We start from the raw sequence: 23736 nt of genomic DNA, 5'->3' as shown, positions 1-23736 counted from the left end.
TTAGTCTATCTGGAAAAATACCCTGTTTCACTGAGGTGCTAGACATGTGGTTGAGAATCCTCCTTATCAGTTGGGTACAAGCTTTTAGTATTCTGTTGTAAATGCCATCAATTCCAAGTGAGCTTTTACTTTTGAGTGAATTTATTACTTTCCTCATTTTAGTAGGAGAGGTGGGTTGAATTTGTTTTAACAAATTATATAGGTAGGCCATTGCCTCTTCCACGTGCAGCCATGCATTTTCTAATTAATAGTGGGATCATATTTTCTATCAAATAATTAAAAAAGATCGTTAAACGTGTTTTCTGCTTCTGACTTCTTGTTAACAACTTTTCATTGAGTTTGATAGAAACTTCCTGTGCTCTCAGTTGCCCTGTGTCCCTTTTAACAATTTTCCAAAATGGCACAACATGCCATTTGGCAACAAAATAACACACACAGATGAAACATCATGCACGAATATGGTATAAATGTGCCATATAAAACAAATAATACTAAGCAGAAAAGACTGAAAATACCTAACACCACCAAAGACATAGTCAACAAAGTAGGTATATACCAACTAACCTGCAAATACTGTAATTCAGTATACATTGGGCAGACATGCAGAAATTTCTCAATAAGATACTCAGATACATTGGACAAATATTCAGAAATTTCCGAATTTGATACTCCGAGCTTTTATAATCACTGAAAAGTGACAGCACACTTTCCACATTTGCAAAGCAATTCATCAGAAACGACTATCCTCCCGTGGCATAGAAACAGACGTAAATCCTGATACACAGAAACCATATGCCACAACTTTTAACAGTAGAAGACAATTACTATCTCCACAAGGCTACCACAAGTGGCAAAATTATCGGACACACACAGACGACATTTCACAGTGCGCGGGCCTCAAATAAAAACTAAAGATGAAACAAATGAGAAACGACAGAAGGAAGCGCATCAGAGAAGTAAATTTGTGCAGGGAAATGGGTATGTCCAAGCTGCGCCGGAGTAACAGCTCGAACAGGAGAAAATATGAATAAATACTATCAAAATGCGACACGGAATCTATGAATATACAAACCACACGAAATAATTCGCCGTATCAAAGCTTCACAAAATCTTTGTCGATGTCCACAGGTCCAGATCAATTACATGAAATCGCATTTGATATATAAAACAAACTTGTCACAGCTGGGAACTAGGAAAATACTACAACGGTAAGGACAGAAACGAACATATGCAATCAATTTTACCAAAATATACAAATTAAAGATCGGATAATAAAATCAATGCAGACGGTTTTCTAACATCCCTCATGTATGCAGATGTCTGGTTTACTGATTTAGACCTGTGGCTTATTTTGGTGTGCAGCCACAGGACACACTCAGTGTAAAATAAAGGCTAAAGTACATATATAATTTAAATGGGAACAAAATTTGATGCATCATATTCCATAACCTAAAATAACTCGTATGTATGTATTTCCAGGAAAATAATAAATCCACTGAGGATGATACAACTGCTGTGACCCATTATTGGGTGATAAAGTAAAACAATAATTTGTGTATTTACAAAAAGGTGGACTTATCCATTGCTTCAAGCACTGCAACTGAGTCCAAACTGAAATATGATGTAAGTAGACAGTTGTATTATAGAATATGAGAAGCAGAAACTCTCAGGAATATCTGTAATACTGCCTTTAGAGCACTTAGTTCTCCAGTTGGACAACTCTGAAGCCGATGGGCTTAAGACTGATGAACTAAAAGAGGAAATTATCAACAAATGAATCCTTCAAAGGATCGATTACTGGCAAGTATTCCACAGGGGATACTCCACTATTTTATGTGTATTAATAATCTAGTGTTGCCTATATATTTATTGTAAATGTTGTCACAATAGCAGTAAGAAAATGTGTTGAATAGCAAGTATAGACTGTTGGGTCAGAATTTGTATGAAAAATAATGTGAATGACTCTGCTTCCAGTGCACTTGTGAGAAATACCCCAGATCACTGTGAGATATACCACAGTGCAGCAAACTGATGTAGACTATGGTGAGGTGTCAATGAACCTTTCCCCTACAGCCAGACAGAGACTGTGGAGGGCTACTAGTCCTCTACCAATGAGAACTAGGGACACTGAATCCCGTTCTTCAAAACCAGATATACCACAATTATGCCCAAAGTGATAAAATGTAGTGGTAAAATATTGACATGTTTTGTGAAAATATGTATAACTCTGTCGAAAATAAAGAATGATAGCAGTTGTAATTTTGTAAGTTGTGGTCAGACGTAAAAAAGTAAAATGAGTGTTATGTTTTATAATACTGTTGACAATGAAGAAAGATACCAGCCTAAACTTAGTGAGTTGTAGTCATATGAAAATGTAAAATGAATGTAAATAAACGGTAATAATAATCCATTGGCACTACTGATGAGATGACAAGACGAATTTTGTAGTCTCTGAGGTCAGTGTCTGTAATATTTTATGAACGAAATTGGAGGTGTCACAGAATCAGATGAAGTATCAAATTAAGTGTACTTTGTATCTAAGAGCTGTCTTGGGAAGGCAGCAGAAGCAATTGTGCCATCATTTACTCAAGCAGCATCAGCAGGGGACTGGCTTTTATTGGCCCTAAGTTTCCTCAAGAATTACACTGAGTTCTGTCTTGGAAGACCCTTTTAGCTTGTAGGTTCCTTACAGGTTTGAGTCCTGCAACTGCCCATGTGAAAGTCTCTCTTCAGTTGCATGTATTGAGGTAAGCCCTTGTCAGTCAATCATGTAATCCTTACTCCCTCTCAGGACAAGACAATATTATTTCTTTATGGGACCTGTATAAACTAAAAGAACCAGAGGTTGTACGGAGTTTCAAGGAGAGCATAAGGGAGAAATTGACAGGAATGGGGGAAAGAAATACAATAGAAGAAGAATGGGTAGCTTTGAGGGATGAAGTAGTGAAGGCAGCAGAGGATCAAGTAGGTAAAAAGACGAGGGCTAGTAGAAATCCTTGGGTAACAGAAGAAATACTGGATTTAATTGATGAAAGGAGAAAATATAAAAATGCAGTAAATGAAGCAGGCAAAAAAGAATACAAACGTCTCAAAAATGAGATCGACAGGAAGTTCAAAACGGCTAAGCAGGGATGGCTAGAGGATAAATGTAAGGATGTAGAGGCTTATCTCACTAGGGGTAAGATAGATACTGCCTACAGGAAAATTAAAGAGACCTTTGGAGAAAAGAGGACCACTTGTATGAATATTAAGAGCCCAGATGGAAACCTAGTTCTAACCAAAGAAGGGAAAGCAGAAAGGTGGAAGGAGTATATAGAAGGTCAATACAAGGGCGATGTACTTGAGGACAATATTATAGAAATGGAAGACAATGTAGATGAAGATGAAATGGGAGATACGATGCTGCATGAAGAGTTTGACAGAGCACTGAAAGACCTGAGTCGAAACAGGAGTAGACAACATTCCATTGGAACTACTGACGACCTTGGGAGAGCCAGTCCTGAAAAACTCTACCATCTGGTGAGCAAGATGTATGAGACAGACTTCAAGAAGAATATAATAATTCCAATCCCAAAGAAAGCAGGTGCTGACAGATGTGAAAATTACCGAACTATCAGTTTAGTAAGTCACAGCTGCAAAATACTAATGAGAGTTCGTTACAGACGAATGGAAAAGCTAGTAGAAGCCAACCTCGGGGAAGATCAGTTTGGATTCTGTAGAAATGTTGGAACACGTGAGGCAATACTGACCCTACGACTTATCTTAGAAGCTAGATTAAGGAAGGGCAAACCTACGTTTCTAGCATTTGTAGACTTAGAGAAAGCTTTTGACAATGTTGACTGGAATTTCCAATTCTGAAGGTGGCAGGGGTAAAATACAGGGAGTGAAAGGCTATTTACAATTTGTACAGAAACCAGATGGCAGTTATAAGAGTCGAGGGACATGAAAGGGAAGCAGTAGTTGGGAAGGGAGTGAGACAGGGCTGTAGTCTATCCCCGATGTTATTCAATCTGTATATTGAGCAAGCAGTGAAGGAAACAAAAGAAAAATTTGGAGTAGGTATTAAAGTCCATGGAGAAGAAATAAAAACTTTGAGGTTCGCCGATGACATCGTAATTCTGTCAGAGACAGCAAAGGACTTGGAATAGCAGTTGAACGGAATGGATAGTGTCTTGAAAGGAGGATGTAAGATGACCAACAACAAAAGCAAAATGAGGATAATGGAATGTAGTCGAATTAAGTCAGGTGATGCTGAGGCAATTAGATTAGGAAATGAGACACTTCAAGTAGTAAGAGTTTTGCTATTTGTGGAGCAAAATAACTGATGATGGTCGAAGTAGAAAGGATATAAAATGTAGACTGGCAATGGCAAGGAAAGCGTTTCTGAAGAAGAGATGTTTGTTAACATAGAGTATAGATTTAAGTGTCAGGAAGTCATTTCTGAAAGTATTTGTATGGAGTGTAGCCATGTATGGAAGTGAATCATGGACGATAAATAGTTTGGACAAGAAGAGAATAGAAGCTTTCGAAATGTGGTGCTACAGAAGAATGCTGAAGATTAGATGGGTAGATCACATAACTAATGAGGAAGTATTGAATCGGATTGGGGAGAAGAGAAGTTTGTGGCACAACTTGACCAGAAGAAGGGATCGGTTGGTAGGACATGTACTGAGGCATCAAGGGATCACCAATTTAGTATTGGAGGGCAGCGTGGAGGGTAAAACTCGTAGAGGGAGACCAAGAAATGACTACATTAAGCAGATTCAGAAGGATGTAGGTTGCAGTAGGTACTGGGAAATGAAGAAGCTTGCACAGGATAGAGTAGCATGGAGAGCTGCATCAAACCATTCTCAGGACTGAAGACAACAACAACATGGCTCTCTATCCTATCTTGGGGCATGTTTTGCACTAAAAAGAGTATAGCATTAAAGATAATACCAGAGAAATAATTCTCTGATCAATGTGTGTGTGTGTGTGTGTGTGTGTGTGTGTGTGTGTGTGTGTGTGTGTGTGTGTGTGTGTGTGTGTGTGTGTGTGTTTTTTTTATTTTTCTTTGTTTGTTTGTTTGCTTTGTTGCTGTTGGTGATGGTCAGAAGCTGTGTCAGGTTTCTACTGACAAATCATCTCACTTCTCTTATGCCTCTGCATTAGGCAAATTGCATATGCAACGTCATGCTTACAGTGTTAAGTACAGTACGGTACTAAGCATACGTATTGTGGGGTGAAAGCCCCATAGCTATAGTAGTATTAAGTCTTTAAATGTTGTTAATTCTATCACATTAATACACATGTGTCTTAAAATACATGCTGTTCCAAGTCACATTTCATAGCCACTATTACAAAGAGTGGAGACATTATTTCATTGTTGCAACAATGTCAGGAATAAAGCAGATATCGTAAAATGTGAATATATATTAGCAGCCACCTGTGACAGTGGAGCAAGAACACCATTCATCTGTATTGCCAGGTAACTTGTATGTGAAGTGCTAATTGGCAGTGGGAACAACCATGGGTAACAAATCATCATCAGCTGATTAAAATACAGGGCTATTCAGAATCAAGAAACAGATTTCAGACATTTATATCTTCTAAATTACAAAAGTTAGCACCATAAATACAGCATTTCTGGCCGGACAACAGTTTAAAATTTGAATTCTAGAACTAGACTTGCTTCAAAACTGTTTATTTCCTCAATGTGAAGGTGATTCAAATGACTTCAGCTTCATGCAAGATGGTACCCTGGCTCATACCTCTAAGTACATCCATTGTGACCTGAATGACATCATTCGAGGATGTTGGACTGGAAGAAGAGGAGCAGAAGATGAACTTCATTGCCAGTGACCTCGCAGTTCTCCAGATCTGACTTCTTGGCTTCTATGTCTGAGGTTACGTGAAAGACCACATTTTTATCCCCCCTATGTCTGACACTCTTGAAAGTCTGTGACATTGCATTGTTGAAGCTGTGAATTTGATAACAAGGGACCAGCTGCTTTGTGCTTGGCAGACAATGGACCACCGTTTCGATATTTGTTTTGTAATACATGGCGCTAGCATTGACTACATAGAAATTAGAAATTTTCTCTTTCTAGGAACATTGGAATCATGTTTCTATCTTTTGTAGTTTAGAATTGACCTATATTGGAAATCTCTTCCTTCTTTTTGAATAGTCCTGTAAAATTGGTATTTTATTGATTAAAAACATGAAAATAAATCACACACGAGTTTTGATGCAACATCTTTTTTTCAACAGAATCAGAAGAACTAGAATAACACCAAAGACTTTTTACATAATCAGATTACATGTTGAAATATTGTTAAGATATATTACCATTAATCTCACAAATACTTTCATATTCCTTCTCCATATTTTATATTATGGCAGTGATTTTATCCGTCACTTGTAACTTAGCATATAGTAATTATTTTGTAAGAATGCTAGCTGCCTGTCAGCTTTTACCCCACCCATAAATACCTAATTCTCTTAAAAGTCTGACGGCACTTTCATTTTTTGTTTTTTGCTGTCTTCAGTCTGATGACTGCTTTGATGGAGCTTGCCACACTAGCAAAACCTTCAGAAGCCCCTTGATCTTCACCTAATGCCTATAACCTACATGCATTTGAACTGCTTGCTGTAGTCCAGCCTTACTGTGCATCTACAATTTTTACCACCAGGCCTCCCTCCATTATGAAACTGATGATTCTACAACTGCACACACACTGTGCAAGTCCCTGTACAGTGCACAGCAGAAGGTACCATGTTCTACTACAAGTCATTTCCTTTCCTGTTCCACTAGCAAATAGAGTGACAGAAAAACAGCTGCCTATAAGCCTCTGTAGAAGCCCCAATTTCCAGGTGCAAAATGTACATGATGGCAGTGGAACTGATCTGGAGTCAGCCTCAAATGCTGGTTCTCTAAATTTCCACAACACTGCTTTGTAAAAAGAGCATTGATTCCCCTCCAGAGATTCTCATTTGAGTTTAAGAAGCATCTCTGTAATACTTGTGTGCTGATCGAACTTACTGGTAGCAAAACTAGCAGCATGCTTCTGAATTGTTTTAATCTCTTCCTTTATTCTGACCTGGTGGGGTTCCCAAATAGTTGAGCAGTACAAAAGATTGGGTGACATTAGCATTCTATACACTGTCTCCTTTATAGGTGAGCTACACTTTCCCAATTTTTTTCCAATGAAACAAAGTTGAGCTTTTGCTTTCCATACTACCAACCTGGTATGCTCATTAGATTTCATATCACTTTGCAACATTATGCCTAGATATTTGATTGATGTGATTATGTCAAGCAACACACTACTAATTCTGTATTTGAATGTTACAGTGTTGCTTTCCCTAGTTACCTTACCCTACATTTTTCTGTATTTAGACCAAGCTGCAATTATTCACATCAGCTAGAAATTCTTTCCAGGTCACATTGTCTCCTCCTACAGTCACTTAGTGGCAACACTTTCCCATAGACCAAGACATCATCAGCTAACGGCAATTAATTGCTGTGCAGCCTGTCTGTCAGATCATTTATGTGAATATAGAATAACAACAGTCGTATCTCACTTCCCTGGAGCACTCCTGGTAATACTGTTGTCTCTGATGAACATCCACTGTCAATGACAACACTCTGCCATCTATTATCTAAGAAGTCTTCAAGCCACTTACATACCTAGGAACCTAATCCACATGCTCTGACCCTTGTCAACAGTGTGCAGTGGACACTTTCTGGAAAGCTAGGAATATGGAATCTGCCTGTTGTCCTCCACCCATGGTTTGTAGGATATCATGTGAAAAAAAGGCAACTGAGTTTGGCCTGAGTGATGCTTTCTACATCTGTAGTGTTTTGTGGCTACAAGCTTTTCTGTTTTAAAGACATTTATTATATTCAGACTCAGAATGTGTTCAAAACTTCAGCAATAAATAAATGTTAAGGATATTGGTCAGTAATTATAATATACTGACAAATTTTACCAACAGAATGACAATATAAAAAAAAATATTTTTTTAAAAATTCAGTACATAATGGGAATATTCAGACGGCAAGGGAACTATCAGAACTTATCAATGGTGTGTTTTTCTTTCTTTCAACCACACTATTGTAAGTGAACTTGTAAAGTCTTTAAATACTATTCTGCTTCATGACACAGCACACACCATAAAAAATTAAATTATCAGTACAATCAAAATGTGAACATAAGTGTAGCACTAAAGTAATAGTGAACAATAAAAGTAAGTCTTTTTCTTTTAGAGAAAAAAGTTATTAAAAGCAATGTTCCCTGAAAATTTCATCAACACAAACTGCAACTAATTAACGCAGGGGGGGTTACATAAACAAGTTGCCTCATAATTTTTACTGTCCTAAATATATTTGTATTTGATTGTTTAATGAGGAAGTCATATCTGAGTACAATAATCAGTTTTTTTCTGGTACTATGTATGACTGGGAGTAAATATTCTGTGTGAAACTACAGCCTGCAAACTACTGTTGATATGGAAACTATTCAGCTTAACAGGTTACAGGTACAGTTTCAGTGAACTGTTCTTGGCAAATATTCTAAACTGTAAATTATGAAAAGAAAAATGCTAGAAAATACAGATGCAAGTTGAGGTTGAAGTGCCGTCAAATGAGTTTAGAGCACCGTCAGTTGAATTTTGAGGTTAGAAACATTAACAGCTGAGTTTTAGTTTAAAAGAAATGCATTCAGAAAGTAACTTGTGATCATATAGTGTACACTTAGATCAAGGTCTGCAGAAACGGGTATGTTGGTATAATGTACATAAATGATTAATTCAAAAATTTGACTGGTGAAGGTGGAAAAGAAAGGTATTTAACTGCCATGAAAATGTTTTGAATCTCATTGACAAGACATTACTGAAGCTCCAGCCACTCAAAGAAGGTGCTGCAGAAATACAAATCAAAAAGCTCAAGGAACAGTTTGATTTGTTTCCTAAGGCAAACATTGATACAGTGTGTACGACAAGAAGTGCTATTATTTATGTAGTGTGTCAGTGGTAATGAAAAAGGAAACAGCTAGTGATATATGAGATGCCTTAAAGCAGCAATTTGATGTCACATTCAGGGACCAGTTGTTAAAAATTTGCACAGTCTCCATTAGTTGGAGATTCATTGGTGCTTCAGATGTGTTATACACCAATCCTTTCTTTTCGTCAAATTGTGCCACAAATTTCGTTTTCCCTCATTTCCTTCTGTAACAACTCATTTCAAAAGCTTCTGCTCTGTTCTTTTCTTGTCAGAAATGTTTATCATCTATATTTCACTTCCACACAAGGCTATACTCCAGACAAGTATATTCAGAAAATGCTTCATAAAACTTAAATTTATGTGGGATATTAACAAATTTCTCTTTCTCAGAAATGCTTTTCTCTCTATTGCCAGTTGGCATTTTGCATCTTCCACACTTATGCAATCATGAATTATTTTTCTGCCCAAATAGCAAAACTCACCAACTACTTTTAATGCTAATTTCCTAATCTAATTTCTTCAGCATTACTTGATTTAATTGCACTGCATGCCATTACCCTTATTTTACTTCTGTTGATACTAATGTTATAAACTCTTTCCAAATCACTGTCTATTCCTTCAACTGCTCTTCTAATTCCTTTGCTGTCTTTACAATGTTGTTAGCAGCCCTCAAAACATTTTATTTCGTCTCCTCGAAGTTTAATGCCATGTGTGAATATCTCCTTGATTTCCTGTACAGCTTGCTTGATGTACATATTGAAAAACATTGGGGAGAGGCTAACACTTCATCACTACCATCTCAGCTACTACTTTCCTTTCATGCCCTTCAACTTTTATAACTACAGCCTGATGTCAATATTAGTTGTAGATAACCAACTGCTCCTTGTATTTTACCTCTGATGTCTTATAACTACATTCTGACTCCTGTATTTGTATTCCAGTCAACATTGTCAAAAGCTTTCTCTATATATACAAATGTTTTAACCTAAGAGAAATGATAGGGTCTTTATACCTCGTATGTTCTTGCATTTCCCTGGAACATAAACTGATTAATTTCCACCATTTTCCATGATTCTGTGAATAATTTGTGTACTTATTTTGCAGAAATGACTTAATAATACTAGTTTAGTAATATACTAGTTTAATAATATTCACACCTATCAACAACTGCTTTCTTTGGAATTTGAATAATTATGTTCTTCTTAAAGTCCAGGAGTAATTTGTCTGTCTCATATATCTTGGTGTACCAGGTAGAACAGTTTTGTCATGACTGGTTCCCTCAAGGACCTCATTAATTCTGAGGGGCCTCTTTCAACTTAATATTTTCAGTGTTTTGTCAAATTCACTTACAGAATCATATCCCACCTCAACTTCATCTATTTGTGCTTCTCTTTCTATAAGTTTTTCTGCCTTCAAGTTTCTTTTCCTTAGTGTACATATTCATTTCAACTTTTGATCTTCCATTCTTTGTTTAGTATGTTCTTGCTACCTGAGCTCTTAATTTACTAACAGTGTTTCCCCTTTTCTGTGAAGATCTATTTACTTTTCCAATATGCAGTATATATGTTTCGCATAGTCATGCATGCTTCTATAATGTTGCATTTCTAATCTAGACGTTGGTGCTATGACAGTTTGCACTTCCTGTCAATCTAATTTTTTAGATATCTGTAATTCCTTTTGTCTGATTCATTTGTTGCATTTTTACATTTGCTCCTTGAGTTACTTATCTTCAATAACTAATACATCATTCAAGGATGTCTATTGAACTTTGTCTTTTTGCTTATTTGATTCTATGTTAGTCTCACTATTTGGTCTTTAAAAGCTACACATTTGTCTTGTATTTCTTTCCCCTGTTTTAGTCAACCATTGCCTACTTAATGCTTTCTTTGAAAGTCTCAGCAACTCTAAAACCAGATTTCCCCCTGGAAATTTTCTACAATTGAAAATTTCATTTTGAAATTTGTGTCTTACTATTACATTATAAATCTGAAACTTTCTAGTGTGTACTTTGTACAACTAATTGTAAGTTAAGAACAGTTCTTAACTTCTTTCAGAAGTCAATGTAACCACAAAAATAATTTGAAATCATCACATGTATCTATATATTGAGCCCTACTTAGTAAAAGAATGACATACTACCATAGTTTACTTTTTCATACAAGTGCATCACCTTGAAACTCAGGAAGAGTGTCATTAGTCTACTTTTCTCCAGCATGATTGATATTACTGTAAGCTTCAATACCACAGTCATCAGTTTCCTCAGCATTAATTCCTTCTGCAATAGTCACTTTAATATATCAAATGGTGGAAAATCTGGGATGGAATAATGACAGAATTATGAAAAATACTGATTGCTACTCACCATACAGTGGAGATGTTGAGCTGCAGATAGGCAGAACAAAAAGACTGCCAAACATTTAAGCTTTCAGACAAAATGGCCATTTCAATGTTCTGGAGTGGGAGCAGGGAAGGGGGTAGGACGGCGGAGGACAATGGCTAACGAAGGCTGAGATCAGGAGAGTTACAGAAACCAAGGATATGCTGGAGAGAGAGTTCTCATCTCCGCAGTCCAGAAAAACTGATGTTGGTAGGATGGATTGTGGCACAGGCTGTGAAGCAGTCATTAAAATGAAGAATGTTGTGTTGGGTAATGGCTCGGCAACTGGGTGGCACAGCTGCCTCTTGGGCACTGTTTGTTGGTGACTATTTACATTCAGACAGACAGTGATTGCAGCTTAGCTTGTAGATAACATGACTTGTTTCACACGTTACTCTGCCTCTGATGGGATAGGTGAGGCTTGTGACCAGACTAGAGTAGGTGGTGGTGGGAGGAAGTATGGGACGGGTCTGGAATCTATGTCTAGTAGAGTGATATTAACTCTGAGGCATAAGTTGGGAGCAGGGGTTGTGTATGTATCTATGGATGAGGATAGTGTGTAGCTTTGGCGAGTGGCAGAATACCACTGTGGGGTAGGGGTGGGAAGGATTGTGGCTAGGACGGACCCCATTTCAGGGCATGACAAGAGGCAGTTGAAACCTTGGCAGAACATGTGATTCAGTTGCTCAAATCCGGGATGGTACTGAGTCATGAGGAGAATGCTCCTCTGTGGTGAGATGGTGGGACTTTAGTACATGGAAGTTGACTGGAGAGATAAGGCAAGGGAGACCTGTTTGTGTACGAAGTTGGTAATGTAATAACAGTCTGAGACCCTTGGTATATTTCAAGTGGGATTGCTCATCACTAAAGATGCAGTGGCCACAGGTGACTGTTGTTGTGGTCTTCAGTCCTGAGACTGGTTTAATGCAGCTCTCCATGCTACCCTATCCTGTGCAAGCTTCTTCATCTCCCAGTACTTACTGCATCCTACATTCTTCTGAATCTGGTTAGTGTATTCATCTCTTGGACTCCCTCTACATTTTTTACCTTCCATGCTGCCCTCCAATGCTAAATTTGTGATCCCATGATGCCTCAGAACATGTCCTGCCAACCGCTCCCTTTTTTTGTCAAGTTGTACCACAAGCTCCTCTTCTCCCCAATTGTATTTAATACCTCCTCATTAGTTATGTGATCCACCCATCTAATCTTCAGAATTCTTCTGTAGCACTACATTTCGAAAGCTTCTATTCTCTTCTTGTCCAAACTAGTTATCGTCCATGTTTCACTTCCATACATGGCTACACTCCATACAAATACTTTCAGAAACGACTTCCGACATGAAACTACCTGGCAGATTAAAACTGTGTGCCTGACTGAGACTTGAACTCGGGTCCTTTGCCTACACGGCCAAGTGCTCTACCAACTGAGCTACCGAAGCACGACTCACGCCCGGTACTCACAGCTTTACTTCTGCAAGTTCCTCGCCTCCTACCTTCCAAAATTTACAGAAACTCTTCTGCGAACCTTGCAGAACTAGCACTCCTGAAAGAAAGGATATTGTGGAGGCATGGCTTAGCCACAGCCTGGGGGATGTTTCCAGAATGAGATTTTTCACTCTGTAGCGGAGTGTGCCCTGATATGAAACTTCCTCGCAGAGTAAACTAGTTCTGCAAGGTTTGCAGGAGAGCTTCTGTAAAGTTTGGAAGGTAGGAGGCGAGGAACTGGCAGAAGTAAAGCTGTAAGTACCGGGCGTGAGTCATGCTTCGTTAGCTCAGTTGGTAGAGCACTTGCCCGCGAAAGGCAAAAGTCCCGAGTTCGAGTCTCGGTCAGGCACACAGTTTTAATCTACCAGGAAGTTTCATATCAGCGCACACTCCGCTGCAGAGTGAAAAATCTCATTCTGACTTCCTGACAGTTAAATCTATACCCTATGTTAACAACTTTCTCTTCTTCAGAAATGCTTTCCTTGCCATTGTCAGTCTACATTTTACATCCTGTCTACTTAAACCATCATCAGTTATTTTTCCCGCCAAGTAGCAAAACTTCTTTACTACTTTAAGTATCTCATTTCCTAATCTAATTCCCTCAGCATCACCCGACTTAATTCGACTACATTCCATTATCCTCCTTTTGCTTTTGTTGATGATCATCTTATATTCTCCTTTCAAGACATTGTCCATTCCGTTCAACTGCTATTCCAAGTACTTTGCTGTCTCTGACATAATTACAATGTCATCGGCGAACCTCAAAGTTTTTGTTTCTTCTCCATGGATTTTAATACCTACTCCAAATTTTTCTTTTATTTCCTTTACTGCTTGCTCAATATACAGATTGAATGACATCGGGGATAGGCTACAACTCTGTCTCAATTCCTTCTCAACCACTGCTACCCTTTCATGCCCCTCGACTCATAACTGCCATCTGGTTTCTGTACAAATTGTAAATAGCTTTTAGCTCCCTGTATTTTACCCCTGCCACCTTTAGAATTTGAAAGAGAGTATTCCAGTCAACATTGTCAAAAGCTTTCTCTAAGCCTCCAAATGCTAGAAACTTAGGTTTGCCTTTCCTTAATCTAGCTTCTAAGATAAGCCTTAGGGTCAATATTGCCTCACGTGTTCTGATATTTCTGCGGAATCCAAACTGATCTTCTCCGAGGTCGGCTTCTACTAGTTTTTCCATTCGTCTGTAAAGAATTCGCATTAGTATTTTGCAGCCATGATTTATTAAACTGATAGTTCAGTAATTTTTACATCTGTCAACACCTGCTTTCTTTGGAGTTGGAATTATTATATTCTTCTTGAAGTCTCAGGGTATTTTGCCTGTCTCATACATCTTGCTCACCAGATGGTAGAGTTTTGTCAGGACTGGCTCTCCCAAGGCTGTCAGTAGTTCTAAAGGAATTTTGTCTACTCCCGGGGCCTTGTTTTGGCTCAAGTCTTTCAGTGCTCTGTCGAACTCTCCACGCAGTATCATATCTCCCATTTCATCTTCATCTACATCCTCTTCCATTTCCAAAATATTGTCCTCAAGTACATCGCCCTTGTATAGACCGTGTATATACTCCTCCCACCTTTCTGCTTTCCCTTCTTTGCTCAGAACTGGGTTTTCATTGGAACTCTTGATATTCATACAAGTGGTTCTCTTCTCTCCAAAGGTACCTTTAATTTTCCTGTAGACAGTATCTGTCTTACTCCTAGTGAGATAAGCCTCTACATCCTTACATTTGTCCTCTAGGCATCCTTACTTAGCCATATTGCACTTACTGTTGATTTAATTTTTGATACGTTTGTATTCCTTTTTGCGTGCTTCATTTACTGCATTTTTACATTTTCTCCTTTCATCAATTAAATTCCATATTTCTTCTGTTACCCAAGGATTTCTACTAGCCCTCTCTTTTTACCTGCTTGATCCTCAGCTGCCTTCACTACTTCACCCCTCAGAGCTATCCATTCTTCTTCTACTGTACTTCTTTCCCCCATTCCTGTCAATTCTTCCCGTATGCTCTCCCTGAATCTCTGTACAACCTCTGGTTTAGTCAGTTTATCCAGGTCCCATCTCCTTAAATTCCCTCCTTTTTGCTGTTTCTTCAGTTTTAATCTACAGTTCATAACCAATTGATTGTGGTCAGAGTCCACATCTGCCCCTGGAAATGTTTTACAATTTAAAACCTTGTTCCTAAATCTCTTGCCTTACCATTATATAATCTATCTGATACCTTCTAGTATCGCCAGGATTCTTCCATGTATACAAACTTCTTTTATGATTCTTGAAACAAGAGTTAGCTATGATTAAGTTATGCTCTGTGCAAAATTCTACCAGACAGCTTCTTCTTTCATTTCTTACCCCCAATCCATATTTACCTATTATGTTTCCTTCTTCTCCTTTTCCTACCCTTGAATTTCAGTCACCCATGACTATTAAATTTTCGTCTCCCTACACTACCTGAATAATTTCTTTATCTCATCATACATTTCATCAATTTCTTCATCATCTGCAGAGCTAGTTGGCCTTCGTGTCTATCTTGGCCACAATAATGCGTTCACTATGCTGTTTGTAGTAGCCTACCCACACTCCTATTTTTTATTCATTATTAAACCTACTCCTGCATTACCCCTATTTGATTTTGTATTTATAACCCTGTATTCACCTGACCAAAAGTCTTGTTCCTTCTGCCACCAAACTTTCCTAATTCCCACTATATCTAACTTTAACCTATCCATTTCCCTTTTTATATTGTCTAACCTACCTGCCCGATTAAGCGATCTGACATTCCATGCTACAATCTGTAGAACCCCAGTTTTCTTTCTTCTGATAATGACGTCCTCCTGAGCAGTCCCCGCCCAGAGATCCAAATGGGGGACTATTTTACCTCCGGAATATTTTACCCAAGAGGACGCCATCATCATTTAACCATACAGTAAAGCTGCATGTCCTCAGGAAAAATTACGGCTGTAGTTTCCCCTTGCTTTCAGCCGTTCGCAGTACCAGCACAGCAAGGCCGTTTTGGTTAGTGTTACAAGGCCAGATGAGTCAATCATCCAGATTGTTGCCCCTCCAACTACTGCAAAGGCTGCTGTCCCTCTTCAGGAACCACACGTTTGTCTGGCCTCTTAACAGATACTCCTCTGTTCTGATTGCACCTACGGTATGGCCATGTGTATTGCTGAGGCATGCAAGCCTCCCCACCAATGGCAGGCAAGGTCCATGGTTCATGGGGGGGAGGGGGGGGGGGGAGGTGACTAGGCTCTATGAAATAGGTGGCAGCTGTTTAAGTGGAGGTATTTCTTACAGTTGGATAAGTTGATATGTATGTAGGTGTAGACATAGCCATGTTTGAGATGAGGTCAATATCAAGGAAGCCATGTTGGGTTGAGGAGGACCAGATGAAGTGAGTGCAGGAGCAGGTGTTGAGATTCCAGAGGAATGTGGATAGGGCTCAGGAACCTAACAACTCGATCCAGATTATAAAGATGTCATCAGTGAATGTGAACCAGGTAAGATGTTTGGTATTCTAGATGGTTAGAAAGGATTCCTCCTCATTGCCTGTGAATATGTTGGCATAGGATGCTGACATGTGGGTGCCCATTGCCATACCCTCTATTTGTTTGCTGGTGATGCCTTTATAGGTGAAGTAATTGTGGGTGAGGATATAGTTGGTCATTGTAACTGGGAAGTAGGTTGTAGGCATGAAATCCATTGGGAATTGGGAAATATAGAGTTCAATAGTGGCAAGGCCAAGGGCATTAGTAATATTAGTCTGAAGGGTGGTGGCAATAGTAGTGACAAGTGGGATACCATGTGGTACCACGAATACACTCACAATCTTTTTACTCCTCTCGTTATCCCCTGCCTCTCCTCGCCCTTCCCTACCTTCTGTCTAAGCTCGTGACTTCACCTAGCTGCCCTACCCTCTCTCTACCTTATCCATGTATGCTCCCATAAGTAGCACTTTACCATCCCCCACTCCGGCACTGCTACCTTTCCCCCTCCTCACCACAGCCCCCTATGCACCAGTACCACCCAGACTGCTTCTACCATCATGCGCTGCTGCTCACAGTCTGGCCTGAGTAGTCAGAGACTGTGGTCATGTGTGTGTGATTTGTGATTGCATGTTGGTATTGTCTAATTCTGATTAAGACCTTTTGGCCAAAAGCCTCATTTGATAGTCTTTTTGTTCTGCGTATCTGCTACCATCATCTGTGCTATATGGTGAGTCGCAATCTGCCCTTTTCATAATATTGTCATTTTAGTATACCTAAGTATTATTTTCAGCAGTGCATGCTGCACCTGTGTTTCTTCATGTTGAAATGTCAAAGCTAGATTAACTACGTACAATAAATTTTGTGTTGTGGGCTGTATTATGTTCATCAGATTTGCAACTATTCCTAAATAGAGTTCAGCGTTTTTGAAAGCCAGTGACCCACCTGCTATCCATCTTGTTTCTGTTGGTAAATATAATGATTTTGATCCATCATGCTGCATTTCTGTAAAATCCTCATCTTAAATGCAGACTGATTTATTTGAATCCAATTTTTCTAAGTTCTTGATTTATATACCTAGGTAGTAATCCAGATCGTCTACAGTGATGTGGAAGCAATTAGCCAACCGTTCAATAAATTTACTCTCTTATTCAGTACAGCTCATTGTAGCAGATTAGCAATAAATGTCTACTACCAATGGGTGGAAAGGTGTTCTCCAGGTTGTCAGGATGGCATCCAGCTCCCTCCACCTGATAGTTGGGGGAATGATGGGTAGATGAACACTACAGGTGTCTGTCAGATACGTAAAGTGGCCATAACAGGACAAGTGGCATGCATTCAAATTCTTTATCATGTCAACAATTTTACTGCAGCTGCAGTTGTGTACTCTCATCATGTGGCGAGTGTGACATTGATCCACAGCATCCATGTTCTGATCTCTTAATGGAGAAGCATTGTGGTAGAGATGGCACTTGGCATGACCCAAGCACAGAGATACCTAGCATAGTAAACCTTCTGCAGCAACATTGTGTCATGTGATGATGTGACTGACTTATTTTGTTTTGCTGCTAGTGAGGCAGCCACAGCTGTCCAGCTGAGGTAATTGACATCTGGCTATGTGATCCCAGTGGCCTAGAGACTGGGAGGGCCTCAGTTTGACCCCCAGTTCATCATGATGTGTCTGGACATCAGCTGGGGTTGACACAGTGATTGTTGACTACTCAATGACTTGCAGATTTGAATAATGCTGTGATGATGTGATTGACCTGACAGCCAGTATTTACATATGCTAAAGTGCACCTGTTGTGGTGCTGTACCTGCCAAAGTCATATACACTGCATACTGACCTGCTTTGTGGTGTTGAGCCCATCTGCCTCCACGTACAGTTTTGCTCCATAATCAGTCCATCATCAGCAGGAAAAAGCAGTAGTGGTGTCGTATTATCATTGTGGAACATGTAAAGATCAATTCAGATCTCCCAGATATTATATCCACTGTGAAATTTAACAGCACATGTATATCAGCATTTTGATGCTTGCTTCAAACCATAGTTTTCAACAATCTGCTTACAGGTCCCTTATTACTGTCGTAGCATTCCGACTGATGCATTAAAATTCCTTCTTCAAAAATACCATTTATAAGTGCAGTCCTTATATAAAATTGTTTCATGTCCCAGTCATGTCTCAGATCTTGCTGTAGGACTAAATGTGTCAGTATAATCTTTTCCAAATCACTATACACACACATTTGACTTTTCCCCCAGGGGCTTGGCATTCAGGTGGTGACCCCGAGGTACCTGAGCTGGGGACTGGTAAGCGCCGCCAGTCCCCTATCACCATAACCTCTGGGCATACTTCAATGACCACTGTGCAGTGCGGCGGTGGGACGTTGTGTGTCTCAGGGAATGGGGATCTTGGCTTGACCGCCTGGATTGCGAGGATGGAATAAACCTCTATAAACAACCCCTCAATCTCAAGGTATGCTGTGCGTTGATGAGATGTATTGCTGTTTAGTAGGAACAGTCATTAGCGGGCAACCTCTGGTGTACCTGCCACACCTCAGTTGTATAAGGCTTACCTAGGCCTGCGTGGCTCTGTCTAGGTGGACTTCTAGTTCCCTATCTGCTCGTGGGATCGAGATGGATGCTTCGAAATTCTCTTTTCCTCCTCCCAACAGAAAGGGTGGGCCACCGGAAGGTTCTAACACACATTCTCTCAAGATGGCTCATGTAGTCAGCCCCACTGAGTCTGGCACTTCTTTGACAAGTAAAGTCTTTGGTAACAGAACGCATTCTGGTAATCAGAAATGGAAGGAGGGTAGTTTCGAGAAGGTTTCACCCTTCTATATACAAAAGGGTTTGGATGGAATCTGTGGCTCCTTAAAATCAGTGATTAGCTTGTGTAATGGGACCTTGCTTGTGGAAACTTCTACTTCCCAGCAAGCAACTAACCTCCATTCTGCTAAATGCCTTGGGCAGTATGCCATAGACACTGAACTGCACAGCACCTTGAATTATAGCAAAGGTGTTGTGACATTCCAGGATCTAGTCGACATTCCCAAGGAAGAACTGCAACGTGAGTGGGCTCTGGAAGGTATCATTGATGTACAACATATCATGAAGAGGGTTGATGGCAATCTTGTCAAATCTGACTCCTTTATTCTGACCTTCAGTAGCACGAAACTTCCTAACATGTTAAAGCTGGCTTCCTTCGCCTTAGTGTGAGGCCTTATTTCCTGACCCCAATGCGCTGTTTTAAGTGCCAGTGTTTTGGGCATACCATCTTAGGGTGTATAGGTGAAGCGACTTGTGGCAACTGCAGTAAGGCTGCTCATGAAGGAGTTGGTTGCTCGTCTCAAGCCAAATGTATCAATTTCTCTGGGAACCACTCTGTATGGAGTAGGGAGGAACGCAAAGTCCAGGAAATAAAAACAACCAAGCGTTATCCCCTATGGTGAGGCCAAAAAGATCTACAAGTTGAAGCACCCTCCCACATTTGCTGCGTCTTTTGCATCCATGGTTCAGAAGCCTACTCCAAAAGCCGATGCATCTGTGCAGACAGAGGTGGTGAGTGTTGGCACTAGCACCTGCAGATGTCAGTGCACTTGCAGCACAGCCAGTGTTTCAGAGTCTGTAGCCCCTACTTGAACAGCAGACAAAGGTACAGTGGCGGACTTGGGCCAGCCGCTGGTGCCTACAATAGCTGAGAATGTTCTGAAGCCCAGTACAGCCATTATCCCTCCCACGTCAGCTCCCCCAAAGCCCACAAAACCGCAGAAAGCTTCTATACAACAGCAACAGCGGGTCAAATCATGTGGTAAACCATCTGACCAAGCAGATGTTTTATGTGAGGCTTCATCTGACTCTTCCCCAGAGCTGATGGAGTATGACGTATGTGTGGGGCAATAATCTCGCCCCATGCCTGCCTCTTCAGCTGCTGCAGTGTCCCCACCCAGACGGAGATACAGGATAAAGGTGCTAACCCCACCATAGATGGCTCCCATACTTCAGTGGAACTTGCAGGGGTTCAGGATGCATGTGTAGGAACTTCGTCTACTCTCTCAGGGTAGACTATTGTGCCAGGGTCTCCAGGAGACTTATTTCCATCCATCATACTCCCCTGAGCTACAAGGCTATACACTCCACAAAAAGGACAACCTGTGTGGAGAGAGAGCTAGACGAGGCGTAGGTATTTTCGTCTGGATGGACTACCACACCTCACCTCTCTCGCTTACGACGACTTTACAGGCCGTCGCTGTGTCTGTGCACATACGTCATCCATTGACTGTATGTTCACTTTACTTGCCCCACATGATGCACTTGATGAAGCGGCCCTCAGCAACCTTCTTACACACCTCCCCCAGCCGTTCATTATTTGCGGTGATTTTAATGCCCACAATGTGCTTTGAGGCTCTGCAATTACCTGTCCCAGGGGTAGAGTAATTGAGAGGCTTCTCCTGTCATCCTGTGCCTACTTGCTCAATGGACAGAGCACTCACTTCTGCACAGTGACTGGGTCATTCTCTGCCTTTGATCTCTCACTTTTCTGTCCATCCCTTGCCACCAGTGCTCAATGGGAAGTGGTTGCTGACTTGCATGGCAGTGATCACTTCCAAATCTGGATTCACCTGCCAGATGGCATGGGCCCTGAAAAGAGACCACCAAGATGGGTGCTCAGTGGGGCCGACTGGACACTTTATAGCCAGTAGGCCCAGTTTGAACACTGTGTGAATGTTGAAGCATGGGTGGATCATATTACCAAAATGGTCCACCATGCCGCTGAAGCATCCATTCCACAGGCCACTGGAAAAGGCAACCTATCCCTTGGTGGAGTGCCGAATGCCGCTCTGCAATCAGGACCAGGCGTGTGGCTCTGCGTCGGTTCCAGTGTTGGCCGACTGCTGAGAATCTTGTGGCCTTTAGGGTGGCGAGGGCAAAATATCACCGCATTATTAGAGAGAGCAAGAAGAGGTTGTGGCAACAGTTCCTGAACACCATTAATCGTTCCGCCAAAAGTTCCATTGTGTGGGAGACCATCAGGAGAATTTCTGGGAGAGGAGGGAGGTGTCCCATGGCTTCTGAAATGGCTAACGGCACTCTCAACATGGATCCGCAAGACTTTGCCCACACTATGGCAGCATATTTTGCCATGGCTACTGCAACAACCAGTCAGGATCCGGGTTTCCAGTGCCATAGACCGGTTGTTGAGAGGTGTAGTCTTGACTTCAAGTCCACCTCTCATGAAGTTTACAACTGCCCATTTTCTGTGTGGGAGCTGGATTCTGCAGCTCGTGACACGTCCCCTGGTCACAACAGGATTCATTACAGTATGCTATGGCACCTCACAAGTCCCAACAAAGAAATCCTCCTCACACTTTTTAATGCCATTTGGGCGTCAGGTCACTTTCCTGACTCATGGTGTGAGGTAGTTTTAATTCCTTTTTTAAAACCTGGGAAAGACCGCACGAGCCTGAGTAGCTACCGTAGTGTTGCCCTCACTAGTTGCATGGGAAAGACCTTGGAGCGAGTGGTCAACCGCTGCCTTGTCTGGATGTTAGAATCCCGGCAACTCCTTAGTCGCTTTCAATGTGGGATAACCTTGCCCACCTGGAGGCGGCTATACAACAAGCTTTCCTAAGCATCATCACCTTCTAGGTGTATTTTTTGACATCGAGAAGGCCTATGATACCACTTGGTGGCATCTCATCCTGGTGCAGCATCATGAATGGGGTGTTCGTGGTTGTCTTCCTCTTTTTATTCAGTCTTTCCTCTCGCCACGACATTTTAGATACCAAATTGGTGATACCCTGTCTGACCACTTTGAGCAGGAGAACGGCATCCCTCAGTGTAGCGTTCTAAGTGTGGCTGTCTTTGCCATTGCTATCAATAGCATTACCTCCATAGTGAAAAGTCCTGTCCAGTGTTCCTTGTTTGTGGATGATTTCTCTTTGTTTTGCTCATCTTCAAGCCTTGCAAACGACAACTCATCAGTTGCAATTTACTCTTAAATGTTTGGATGACTGTTCTTTTTCATCGTTCTCATTCGATTTTAACCTGTCCTGAGTTGAGGATAAGGGACACTGTCCTCGCTTTTAATGATTGAGATTTCTGGGGCTCATTTTTGATTCGAAGCTTAAGTGGATACCTCATCTTAAAGACCTGAAATGACGGTCACTTAAGGCATTAAGTATTTTAAAGTGCCTTAGCCACAGTACATGGTGAGTTGACAGGTCTTGTCTGCTCCAGTTTTGCAGGGCGTTTGTGCGATCTCGGCTCACGGTGTATGGGTCTACGAGGCCTTCTTACTTAAAGATGTTGGACATTGTACACCATGAAGGGCTTCGGTTGGCCACTGGGGCATTCAGAACTATCCCCATACCAAGCTTCTGTGCAGAGGCTGGTGAACCACTACTTCATATGCGGCGGCGGCTACTTACGGTGTGCCAGGTGTATAAAACTTTGTCCACATCGTACACACCTACATACCATACCATTGCTCAGCTTCCTCTGGCACGGCTATTTCCTCCTTGGCTCCTCTGGAGACCCAGACTTATTTTAGATTAGACTAATTTTAAGAAAGATAGTACACCAGATTTTTGCATTCCAATCTCAGATTTTTAACATTTTAGATGCGCATCACAGTTTTACCGTCGTTTACACTGTTGGGTCCAAACAGGAGAATTTCATTGGCTGTTCTGTAGTGCTCCCTGATCATGTTATCCGGATTCGCCTCCCTGATGAATCTACCGTTTTCGCAGCTGAGCTCCAAGCGATCCTGAAGGCACTGGAGCATATGAATCGTGTTTGGGGCAATCGATTTCTCATCTGCTCTGATTCTCTTAGTGCCTTACAATCATTGCAGAATCTGTACCCAACTGAGGAGATGGTCCAGCTGACATATGACCAACTGTACTTGCTCCAACGACGGGGTAAGGAAATGTCCTTCTGCTGGGTGCCTGGTCATGTAGGAATATGGCGCAATGAACAGGCCGATCAGGCTACCAAGGAGGCCTGCAGAGAGCAGGATGTGGTCCAGTGTCCTCTTTCCTTACAGTCTGTCATTTCTGCACACCACAAGAAGTGCATGGAGTTGTGGGAAGAAGAATGGCTAGCTGAGACAGCCAATAAATTGCGGTTGGTGAAGTCAACAACTCGGCCGTGGCGTACCTCCTGCCGGGTGCTCAGGTGGGAAGAAGTGACCTTCATGCGTCTTCGGATTGGGCACTGTCCTCTCACACATAGTTTCCTATAATGGGGGGAGGAACCCCCGATTTGTGATGTTTTTGGTGTGCACATCTCTGTCTGGCGCATTTTAAGAGACTACATTTTATACCGTGATGGGGATCTGACCTGTGTTTTAGCTAATGATGAGGTGTGTGTGTCTAGGGTTTTAAAGCT

The sequence above is a fragment of the Schistocerca gregaria genome, chromosome 7, assembly GCF_023897955.1.
Source record: "Schistocerca gregaria isolate iqSchGreg1 chromosome 7, iqSchGreg1.2, whole genome shotgun sequence".
In the NCBI taxonomy this organism is placed as follows: domain Eukaryota; kingdom Metazoa; phylum Arthropoda; class Insecta; order Orthoptera; family Acrididae; genus Schistocerca; species Schistocerca gregaria.
This window is presented reverse-complemented; position numbering follows the sequence as displayed.